This window comes from Dryas octopetala, chromosome 7 (assembly GCF_963921425.1).
Source record: "Dryas octopetala chromosome 7, drDryOcto1.1, whole genome shotgun sequence".
Classification (NCBI taxonomy): domain Eukaryota; kingdom Viridiplantae; phylum Streptophyta; class Magnoliopsida; order Rosales; family Rosaceae; genus Dryas; species Dryas octopetala.
The window spans coordinates 14,264,185-14,268,404 of record NC_141372.1 but is presented as its reverse complement, the minus strand read 5'-3'; the positions used below and the strand labels follow the sequence as shown (position 1 = coordinate 14,268,404).

Below are 4,220 nucleotides of genomic sequence, written 5' to 3'. Positions count from 1 at the left end.
TATCCTAAACAATTTATACCATATAACTATAAACTAAATTTCAAACTCTATATCCTATTCCTATACCCTAAACTCTATTGTGTTTTAAAAAAAATTTAAATCGTATACCTTACCTTATACCCTAAGACTATAATTCATAGTTGGTAACTTGGTATATAATTATAGAACTATTTATGATATGATATAATATGGTATAATATTAGGATATGGTATATCCTATACCCTATACCCTAAGGTTTAGGATATGGTATGATATTAGAATTTAGAGTATTTTTAGTTAGTTTTTATATAAAAAATGTGTCATATAAATTATAAAACATATGTAATAAAAAGTAAAAACTCCAAACCCCAAACCAAACCCCAAAATACCCTAATGATTAAGAAGAACGATAAATATTTTTTTGTGTTATGTACAATTAGTTTTTTAATAAATGATAAGCCATTGAGAGTAGGAGGTGTACAATTAGATTTTATATTATTATTTATTAGTTAGAAGTTAAAAGTTAAAAGTTAAAAGAACCAACCCTACAGTCACGCATACATATGCATGTGCAACATCACTTTTGTTTTGGAAAAAGAAAGAATAACATGGACATATCAAACTAATTTCACACAATATAGATATTGACCTCTATATGGACCTCTATATATGATTAACTGATTAACATATATCATGGGTTTACCGACATATAAATAACTGGACTCGGTATGATTAATTTCACACAAACATATGAATAACTGGTTTACCGACTTTTCGGTACCGGACTCGGTATCCAAAATGGCCAACCGAGTGGGTCCGGTCGGTACACCGGTTTGGGGTTCTCGGTTCGATAACCGTACCGAACCCAGCCCTATCACCAACTACAGTGGAAGCATTAAATCATGAAAGACGATTCATCTCTCTGCTCTCCGTATTAATATCATGTTATAGGCCGCCAATGCAAGATATGATGAGTTATCTTCAGTTTCAATTTTCATCATTACAAGGATTTTATATCCCAAAATGTGAAAGAAAACCAGTCTTTCTTGGCAATTCTCAACGTATGCATGTATCCTACTGAACTCAATCCAAACCGTCTGATTCACTAGATATCAACACCAACCCCTTCTTCTTTCCCTTCATTTTCAAAGCATATAGTACTGGTGATTGTAACATGCAATGAGAGGCCTTAAATATTGTCATTATCGTAGATGGTATAATTGCCCTTCTATAGCAATGATATCTTTGGACAATTTATATATTTATATAAATAAAATATATTACTTTATTTTGGAGATTAAAAATAAAAAATTATTAAAATTCAAAGTTTTTAGAGATAAAATATTTCCATTAGAAATATATAATTTTATTGCACTATATATTGGTAATGATCTTACAATTCTCAATCACTTCTTAGGCTAATAGGCCAATTGGATTTCCATTCAAGCTACAAATTTTGCAAAAAATTATAACATGCATAATTTAAGTACTGCCATACTCAAAACTCAAAAGCCAAAAGCTGATTCACATCTTCCAACTATGTATTTCTTCTATTGGAAAACCATGACATGTCAACTGGGACAACGCATATATGCATCATATATCTTTTGATCGGATAGATAGAGGGAGGGATGGGTGGTGGGGAGTTGGCGGCGCCGGAAAGAGGAGAGGGATGGGTGGTAGTATTGCATAGGGTGGGTTGGTTTTTCAAAAATTTTCTGTAGAGGTATAATTGATACCTATATCGATCGAGCAGAACTATGCGTCATAAAAATGGAAACGACGAGTCTCGTGTGATATTTGGATCATTGTTTGCCTAGGCGTGGGTTACAAAAAAAGGCCCAAAAGACTAGAAACGCGTCCATAGGCCTGAAAAAGTCTAGTGGATGGGGCGAGGCCTGAGTGGCGCAAGGCCTGAGTGGGCCTTGGTGCATTGAATGTGCAAGGCTAAGGATAGTTTAGTCTCAGCACTAATAGGAGGCCCAAGCCTAGGGATCTAGGGCTTCGTTGTAAGGGAGTCTTGGAGGCCTACACCTGGGGGACGCCCTGGGGAGGGAGGCGCTCTGAAGATGACCCGGTACCGATGTCGGCCTAGAATTTCACTAGCAATACAATGTAGTCTAGCTCTTACTCTCTTTCTCTTCCTTTCTTATATTTTTCTTCAATATAATGAATTTCTGCTGAGAATGTTATGATCACTAGCAACTTAGCAAGACCATTAGCCAATCTACTTAATTTGCTCCATGTAAATGGTTAATTGAGAAAACAAATCCCATATTGGAAATATAGGTGAGGCTTTGCATATATAGTGACTTATAAAGATTAATTTGGGCTATTTCGCCCATTGTTAATTGGTTTTGAGATGACGCCTAGATTTCTTCAAGGTATGAGAGCAGGCTCAATCCTTTTGGAAAATGCAAAATAATAATAGTTTTATTATTAACAACTGATTTCAACTACACAAATATGAATCTCACTACATCACACAGAATGAAACTAATAAAACAAGCACATGCATCCACCTACAAAGCTCATATATGCTATTCTAAACACAAACTCTTTAGTTTTCTTTTGGTTCAAATCTCTCGTACACTCACTTTAAGGAAACCTGAGTATGCTACTTTTACCTCCAAGGTGATGGAAAATGCATGATGGGTGGAATCGGGGAGCATACGACGAAAGACAGACTTCCTTTGGTGTTGATGCTTAAGTGGCAGAGATGATGGAGAATACTGTTTGTATGAAAGTGAATATGACGAGAAAACCAGCTGCAATGACAGAGATAGTTGCCCAAGGTGTGTTGAAATAATTTTGTCTCAAATTTGCCCTCCATTTGTGCCACGTCAAACTGCTGTACTTGTTCAGGTCTTCACGAAGAGTACTATAATGGAAGTTATGGCAATGAATAACGACCCCATTGCCAATGCTGTTAATCATAGTAGATACCACACTACTGTCACCTAGCATATTTTCAAAAATGCCACACTTAACAAGCAACTCCACATCTCTTGGGGTGTTCACAAACTGATCCATAAGGATAAGATAATCACTTAAGTAATTATCCATGTACCGCCCATGGCATTGTTCGAAGGCAACCATATTTCTGATTATAGACTCTGTTGAATCATCTATTTCCCATTTTGGGATTTCCAGAATCCCATCATTGAAATGTATGTTTAATAAGCTTTCATTTGACATCACCTTAAACTTAACTCCTGCTCGATGTAGCTCTGTCACGCTGGCTTTGTTTACAACTTCGCATGGCCGGATAGTTGGTGATTTCCATAATGGTGCTGCATATAATTAACATTCTTAAAAGATCAACAAGATGCTCTACTTTTACTCCAGAAGAACATATTCTCTGAAAATTGTCTTCCATTCCCTCTATATCCCTAATTAGATTATAAACTTTCAAGAAATGGTAAGAAAGACGAAGTATTGAAAGTGTCTCAGAATTAGAGTTAAGAAGATCCTCAAGAATGAAGAATGGCAACTGATTTTCAAGCAACAACATGTCAGGCCTTAGATCAAATATCATATTTGGTCTTCTGAATATGCAATCATTTTTATCTGGAAAATCTTTGTACCAGCACCTCAATAAGAATTCAACGGTGAAGGCAGCATCCACCATAATGATTCTTACAAATTCATCACTTGTAAACTCAATGGTTTCTGTATAACAACTGCGCAATTTTTGCTTCTTGATTTTTTATTTTCACTATATAATCCTTCAAGCTTACCCCAGTCCGACGTGTAAAATCTTGTAGATACCTCTTTTTGTGTTCTTCCATGGCTTTTAATTCTTTCTTGCCATGATGAAGTGGGCCTATTGAGACTGCCCGAGGTGTGTATGCATTTTCATGTACACATCGTAGTTGCGGAGGAACTCTGTAGATACAACGCAAAGAGGACACGGGAAACAAGCTATCTAGCTCCTTGCTCATCGAAATTTCTAATGGAATGTCTGGGTTTTCTATGCCATTAGGAGCCGCTTGATTGCTTCCTTGCATTTTCCTGTTGATGTGTGGTTATTAATTGTGATTGTAATAGAGATGACGATGACAATAATGATGATTATAGATTAATAGAACCACAATCATCAAATATTAATTATTTCATAATTAAACTTTCCAAGATGCTCCGGCCAAATATTAAAAAATAAAAACGTACATCACAAAATGCCAAATCAAAAACTTTACTATATTACTTTCTTTATTTCCCTCCCAGAATTTTCCACATT

General features: G+C 35.6%; 1 pseudogene; it reads right to left on the bottom strand.

Annotated features, from left to right (window-relative positions):
• Window positions 1-2,406: 2,406 nt before the first annotated feature.
• On the bottom strand, window positions 2,407-4,220 carry LOC147279924 (UPF0481 protein At3g47200-like; annotated as a pseudogene).